The sequence below is a fragment of the Sorex araneus genome, chromosome 1, assembly GCF_027595985.1.
Source record: "Sorex araneus isolate mSorAra2 chromosome 1, mSorAra2.pri, whole genome shotgun sequence".
Classification (NCBI taxonomy): Eukaryota; Metazoa; Chordata; class Mammalia; order Eulipotyphla; family Soricidae; genus Sorex; species Sorex araneus.
Window position 1 is genome coordinate 314,094,129 of NC_073302.1, and position 8,337 is coordinate 314,102,465.

At 42.1% G+C, this 8,337-nt stretch overlaps 1 pseudogene; it reads left to right on the top strand.

The window, feature by feature from the left end:
• The first annotated feature begins 5,140 nt into the window (after positions 1 to 5,140).
• On the top strand, positions 5,141 to 5,886 carry LOC129402258 (elongation factor 1-alpha 1-like; annotated as a pseudogene).
• Positions 5,887 to 8,337: the final 2,451 nt, after the last annotated feature.

Consider the following 8,337-nt stretch of genomic DNA (forward strand, 5'->3'; position numbering starts at 1 on the left):
AACCCAGTAACCCTGAGTCCTACGTGGCAGAGGCGACTGGGGAGAAAGTGATCGTCTTTCTCCTCCCCACTTCACATAAGTCACCTGTTGGGGTCCACCAACATCACTAGCACCTTGAATTCCCATAGTCCTCTTCTTTTCTCCTAAAAGTAATCTCAGTAAACCGTAGTAGACGAAGAAGGAGTAAATCCTAAAGAGAGGGAAGTAAACTCAAACACTCTTAAATATTTAGTCTCATGTGCAAGTACATTGGGTTCTTTGCATCATCACAATTAACCCCACATGAACACAAACAAGGACAACCAGACGTCTAGATTTAGGAGAAAGATTAGAACAGCCCCAAATTATTCTACGAGGTATTCTCCAAGGCCACCCTAAAGATCTCTGCTAAGAAGCCATTATTGATCAAAGCAGAGACTAAAAGCAGAAAGAGCCTGAGCTGATAATGGTGTTAACAGGCCAGGGCAGTGTACAGGGCAACCAAGGACAGAAAACCAGGCCAAGAGGGAAACCAAGGAGGGGCTGCTGGGATTCCCATCTGCTACATTCTGACCTCGACAAGACCTGACTACACAGATCTCCATGGGTCTCAAACTCTTCTCTTTGAAACCCTTAACAGGACCTCTTGGAAGGTTCTGATGAAGTTCCTTAGGAAAAGAGACTTAACTATTGTCCTAATTTCCCCACTACAGCCAAGAGAGTTAAAGAGTTTTAGGAACCAGAATAACTAAGGGGGGATCATAATATATCTTTCATTACAGCTTTCAGTGAGGATTTCACTGGGTGATAAAATTCTGAACACCATCTAGATGAGGGCTACAAAACTTAAAATTCACTGAGAACATTGTTTACATAGTACAACATTCCTTTTAGTTCCTTTGTGTTTTGTTCTGTTGACTGAGAAAAAAAAAAGTCCTGCACAGATAAAAGAATGTTCAGTGTTAAATAACAGGAAAAAACAACCATTCTAGAGCATTTGCAGGTATAGTACAAATTTAATTACCAGCCCCTGGAGCAGTACAACCTCTAATTTTAGCCATTTCCTTTTCTTTATCACTTGCCCTGACCTTCAGCAATTTTTGCAAGAAACAGCTATTTTGGAGTTAGATACTTTCTATCCTACATATTAGGTTCACTTTGTTATCAGTTAAAAACAATGTATGGGGTGGGATCAAGATTTATGCTTTTATTTAAGAGTATGCTAGGCGGGCTGGAGATATAGTACAGGGTTAGAAGCACATTTCTTTCATGCAGAGGAGGCTAGTTTTCTCTATCCCTGAGGAATTGATAGAATTCTATCTATTTTTATCAATTTCTCAGCATCTGCTGGGTGTGGGCCTGATCGTATTTTACAAACTCTATGGTAAAGTAACAATCTAAAATCTTGAAAGATCTGAATAATGAAACTCATCTGGCCATCCAAGTTCCAGTTTAGAAATTATGACCCCATAAATATTTGTGAAATAAAATGAACTAAGATTTCATGAGTATATGCTTTATTATGCAAACCCCAGACCAGCTTTCTTTTTTTTTTCTTTTTGGGTCACACCTGGCGATGCACAGGGGTTACTCCTGGCTCTGCACTCAGGAATTACTCCTGGCGGTGCTCGGGGGACCATATGGGATGCTGAAAATCGAACCCAGGTCAGCCGCATGCAGGGCAAACGCCCTACCCGCTGTGCTATTGCTCCAGTCCCCCAGGCCAGCTTTTGAACAATGGCTATGCCCCACCCCCACCCAGCCCCAGTCATCTCATTAGATATTCCTCTGAAGAGAAAAACACTCTGAGTCCTTGGCATTTGCCAACAAGATTCTTCAATTTCTTTTATCATGTAGAGTGATGAATGGAGGGACAGTCCTGGGCAACCACTGGGTCATTATTCCACCTCATCCAATTAACCACTCCACTCACCCACCAAAAGTTAAGGGTTAGCACAGGCACATGTTAGCTTAAGAAGCACAAAGATAAATGGTATTTCGTCTCTGTCCTCTAAATACTTCTATTATACAATTAATATTATAAGTTGTTTAAAATATTATAATTGTTTATAAATTATAAAATACAAGTTATTTTATATATGTTAGAAATCTAAAATTATCTTCTCCTGGATAAAGTGGATTACTCACTAAACACACATTAAATTCTACTCTGTCAGGCTCTAGATATAAAAAATTAATAGCTCTTGTTATGGCACACTTACTATGGAAAGTTGACTGAATCACTGTATCACTGTGACACTGTCATCCCGTTGCTCATCGATTTGCTCAAGCGGGCACCAGTAACATCTCCATTGTGGGACTTGTTTTACTGTTTTTGGCATATCAAATACACCACAGGTAGCTTGGCAAGCTCTGCAGTGCAAGCAAGATACTCTCGGTAGTTTGCCAGGCTCTCGAAAGGGACAGAGGAATTGAACCCGGATCGGCCACGTGCAAAGCAAACACCCTACCCACTGTGATATTTTGGGGCCACACCCAGAGATGTTCAGGGCTTACTCTTGGCTCTAAGCTCAGAAACCACTCCTGACAGCACTCAGAGGACCATATTGGGTGCCAGAGATCAAACCCAGGGCAGCCACATGCAAGACGAGTGCCCTACCTATAGCATTAGCTCTACGGCCCCAAGAAAATATACTTTTACAGTCAGCCTAACATAAGTAGAAAATAGCCTTTCACTAAGAAAGTTAAAAAAAAAAAACTTCCCCATAGACAACATTTTAGACCAAGTGGGGATACAGTGAGAGAAAGGATATTCTAAAGTGATGGCTCAGCGTGTGCAAAGTCACTGAAACTAGAAATAGCTCAGTAAATAGAGTTAGAGTCTATCTGAAATGGCTGTAGTTCAAGATACACATAGCTGTAGCATACAATCATGCATCATGGAACCATGGACATACTCTGGACAAATGCCTCCTTGAGTGATGTTCTCATTCTATCTCAAAAAGGTATAGTGAACAAGCTTACTCGACTAACATGTTGTTGTTACTCTATGTGTACAATGGAACATGATTTAGTGGTAAAATCATATTACATATATTATATTTATATGATATTATATATTATATATAGTATAGATATTGTACATCTGTCTTGTATATCATGACTTTAATGGTAAAATAAATGCACATATAAGTACAATGGAGTATGATTTAGTGGTAAAATCTGCCACTGTGAGCAACCAGGATGAAATTTGAATGTTTTATGCTAAGTATAAGAAAAAGAATGAGAAATACTGCATGACTACAATTATATGTGGAACCTTTGAAAAAGGGATTTGACTCACAGGGCTTTTCACATCACTTAGTATGGCCTCAGAGAGATTCAGTAATAAACAAGGTGACGATGTTAACACAGATCATCTGAGATGCACTTCTGAATGATCCCCACCTGCGTATATTTTAGGTTCACTGAAAACCAAGTTAGTATGATGCCTCTTTAAGTATCTTCTTATAAAATTTAAATATTTTTGTATCAGTCCTTTATGAGGGTTAATAGAGATTAAGTGACTGACAGTCACCAAGCTAGATTGGAAAAGACTCTAAGCCCTGATTTCTGATGTGCTGTTCACTGACATACTTCCTATGGTTTACAGTCTAAGCCATAGGAAGACATTTAAAGACTAAACAAGATTTTTCAAAGTGAAAGCCTTTACTGAGCTATTCAGTGAATGAGTACAGTGAGACATGGCTCTCACTCTTATAGGCTTAAAAACACACACATAACACGTCAGTGGTGTGAACATAATGTTTTATCTGAGTGCCAGCTGGAAATGATGTTGCCATGATCTACAGGAATCTTATGCAGCTCATCAAGGCTCAGTCTTAATCAAACAATGACAACAACGACAAACAAACAAAATACAAGGCCAGTAAAATGAATAAATTCATTTTCAGCTTCTTTGGATGATTTGCATGGTTTAAACCAGAGGTTGGCCCATAACCTGCTTTTTACAAATAAAGGTTTATTGGAACAAACACATCCACTTGCGTAAGTATTATCTATGACTGCTTTTGTGCAGAGTGAAGACTAGATGCTCACAAAAAACAAAATGTTGAACTTTGAACAAACCTGTTGGGAACAATAGGCTTGCTGCCAGAACACAGATGTCGTGAAAACCATAGCTACAAGCAGGCCAAAACAAGGAGAGACTCAATGTCAACATCATCAGACACTTAGACTCAGGCAAATCCACGTAGACTCCGGCCAGTCCACCTCTACCGACCACCTGATCTGCATCGACCAGAGAACCATGAGGAAATTTAAATAGGTCACCAAGGTGGGAAAGGGCTTCTTCAAATATGCCTGGGTCTTGAATATGCATGAATACGTATGAATATGCATTCCCTAAAAAACTCTGAGACCAGGACAAATTGTGATCAGCATTGACGTCCAGGATACAGAAACTTCATAAAAAAAACAAAAAACACACGATTTCAGGCACAAGTTAGGCAGACTGTGCTGACTGTTGCTACTGGTGATTTTTGAGGTTGGTAGCACTGCACTGAAGCACTGTCCCGTTGTTCATCGATTTGCTTGAGCAGGCACCAGTAACATCTCCATTGTGAGACTTGTTGTACTGTTTTTGGCATATCGAATACCCCCACGGGTAGCTTGCCAGGTTCTGCCAAGCGGGCAGGATATTCTCCATAGCTTGCTGCGCTCTTGGGGAGGGATGGAGGAATCGAACCCGGGTCGGCCGCATGCAAGGCAAATGCTCTACCCTCGGTGCTATCTCCAGGAAAAGGCAGACTAGCAAGCATATCCTTATGACATACACTCCGGCTGGGAAACAACTAATTGTTGTTTACAACGTGGGTCCCACTTGAGCCACCCTACCGCCAGAAGAGATAGGGACACGGAAAAGTCATTCTGGATGTCAGCATATCTATATTAAGAAAATTGGCTACAGCCCTGCCACAGAAGCATTTGTGCCCATTGCTTTTTGTTTGTTTTTAGGCCATGCCCTGTAGTGCTCAGGCCTTACTCCCGGCTCTGTGCTCAGGATCCACTTCTGGCAGTGCTTTGGGGGACCATCTGGGGTGCTGAGGATAGAATCCTGTCCACTGTACTATCGCTCTGGCCCCACGTTTTGTCAGTTTGGGGTTGGAATGGCAAAAATATGCTGGAGCCACGTGCTAACATGTCGTGGATAAAGGGCTGGAAATTCACCCCTGAAGATGGTAGTGCCCGGAGGCCACGCTACTTGAAGCCCCAGATTGCATTCTGCCACCCGCTTGTCCAATTATCCAGGCCCTGCAACTGCCCCTCCAGAATATTAATGCTTTGAAAGTTACTGGTGCTGTCCCCGTGTCGCCGAGTTGATACTGGTATTTTCAAAGCTAGCACTGGGGGTTACATTTGCTCCACTTAAGGTCACACTGAAGTTAAGTCTGCTGCAGCGCCCCCGAGGTTCTTAGTGAAACCCTTCTGGCACTATGTGGGCTTCAATGTGGAGAACGCTTCTGTGAAAGATGTTCGTGGCAATGTGGCCGGTGACAGGAAAAATAAGTCGGCAGTGGAAGCAGCTGGCTTCCCAGCTCAGGTGATTGTCCGATCAAAGCAGTGTGACAACGCACCTGGGCTGGAGTGTTACACCATTCAGTGTTCAAGCATTCACTGAGCTGAAGAAAAAGCTTCACCGTGGTTCTGGGAAAAAGCTGGAAGACAGCCCGAGTTTGGGAAATGAGGTTATGCTGCCGTCACCGATATGGTCGTCTGGCCCGCTTGTGTGTGTTGAGAATGTCTCTGACGACTCTCTGGGTTGCTTTTCTGTTCGTGATAAGAGGCACACTGTCACTGTGGGTGTCAGTAAGGCAGTGGACAGAGAAGGAAGCTGGAGCTGGCAAGGTGACCACATCTACCCAGAAGGCTCCGAAGGCTAAATGAATATTATCCCCAAATCTGCCACCCCAGTACGAATCAGTGGTGAGAGAATAGTGTCAGAGCTGTTTATCTTGATCGGCCATTTAAGTTTAACAGAAAAAGACTGGCTAATGGTAACCACGCATCATAAAACCATTCTGAAGGGAAGAGAAATGTTTCGTGGACCATTTGTGTATGTGGCAGTTTGAAGTTATTCGTTATTAAAATCACGACTTTTTTTTTTAACAGATACACTTGACCAAAAACCTGTCACAGAATTTTGAGAATATTATTCAAATTTTGAGAAATTTGAAACCAAATTTTAACTTTATTCTCATAAAACAAAGTTTAGTGACAAAAAAAAAGGGGGGATAGAATGTTGACTGTTTGGTCCATAAAATGTTGACAGCCTCTGGCTATGATGACTGAAGAGCGAGTATATGAACTTATGATACAGTCCCTCTGTTTTATATCTGGCAGAGGAAAAGGCCTCAGGCTGAGGAGAGGATGTGCTTCATTAGAGTATGGGATGCCGAATGCACTGACTGCAAATTAACTCAGATGCACAGAAAAGATCAGGCACACACTGCACAGGTCACAGCCCTGGGCCTGGTAAATCCTTTATATCACTTACCTTTGGTGATTCTCTAGAATAAAAAACAGTGACCATATAGATGAACAAATATAGATGAACAAAAATTGAAATGTAATTATGGAAACAGACGAGTATTACAGAATCTGACAGGATCTTTTCCCCAGTAGGCTAAATCTTGTGTCTGCTGTGAGATTTAAGAAATCAAAGTGACTAGGAGTATTCTGTTAAGTTGTTGACAACGAGAGGTCATCTCTGTACATTTAAGTAAGTTTCCCTTTAAATCTTAGACCTACAGGGCCAGAGAGATGGTACAGCAGGTAAGCTGCTTGCCTGCCTAGGTTACATCTCAGTCACCCCATATGACCCCCAGAGCCCAGATCCAGGGGTAAGTCCTTAGCGCTGCCAGATATGGGCCCAGAGAACAAAATAAAAACTAAAGTTGGGATATACAAGAAAGATAAGTGTTTTGGTGGTAAGCATAGTGTGGTAACATATATTTTGAAGAGGTATGAAAATTATAACTCTAAAATACAGAAGCCTGCTAACAAATTAGAAACTGCTGTCAATTAAGGGCACAACTTTTAAGTATACCCCTCAATAAATTTTTAGGTAAGCATTTATCTGAATAATAAATACCTAGCTCAATATATAAGACAATATACAAGATGGTATCTATAAATTAGCTATGCCTGTTTTTTCCTTAACATCACGTGGGCTTGGGCGATAGCACCTCGGGTAGGGCATTTGCCTTGCATGCAACCGACCCGGGTTTGATTCCTCCATCCCTCTTGGAGACCCAGCAAGCTACGAGAGTATCCCACCCACACAGCAGAGTCTGGCAAGCTCCCTGTGGTGTATTCGACATGCCAAAAACAGTAACAATAAGTCTCACAATGGAGACGTTACTGGTGCCTGCTCAAGCAAATCAATGAACAATGGGAGGACAGTGCCACAGTGCTACATGTGAATGAAATCAGAAAAGTCATATTCTTGTGCCTGATTTTTTTTTTTGCTATGGACAAGTCACAAATTCAAGATCAAACATTCTCTTCCATGACTGTGAAGTCAGTCAGAATGCACAAGAACTGAAATGAGGGCTTAATCCACATTGCCTGCCTCCAGCTGGCGTGCTGGTTAAAGGTAGGATCCCATCCACGGGCTTAAGTTATACAAAAGCCAGATGCATCAAAGCTCCAAATGGTTTCTGCTGTTCTGCTCCCTAATAACCCAGGGTCCTTGGGGAAGACTCTTCCCCTATAATCAAATGCTTGCCTCAGCCTTAGAGTGAAAACTGCACCCTCAACAGTCTGCCCTCTGAGATCCTTGCAGGTTTGCCAAAGTCATACCTCAGCTTAAACCCTGGCGCCTGCCCGGCTGTCTCTAAAGAAACGTGATCATCTTTATAGAGCATATTTGCCTGTGGATAAAGTTGCCAAAAGCCGCAGAGTTGAGAGTACGTATCACTTAGTACAAAGCCACCAATGATAAAGATAACTGCCACGTCAGAAACCTCTAGCCTCACAAACTGCACTTCTTGTAATGTTCTAAGAGTCAGTCCATTGATGCGGAAGTTTGTGGCTCTGTGAGGTGGTCTGATGGCTGGAACTTCTCTCCATGCTGAGTTCTGAAAAAATTGGGGAATGAGACAAAAGCTTTCACATGATGGACAAGCCAAAATTACTTGTGTTTTTACCAATTAAGTCACAGTCAATGGTTTTACTATACCATCACACAAGAGGACTTCTTTAGATGGCATCCTTCTCTCCAGTCCAACAAAACTAACACCACACACACACACACACACACACACACACACACACACACATATTGGCTCTTTGGGTGACATCTGGCAATGCTGAGAGGTAATTCCTGGCTCTGAA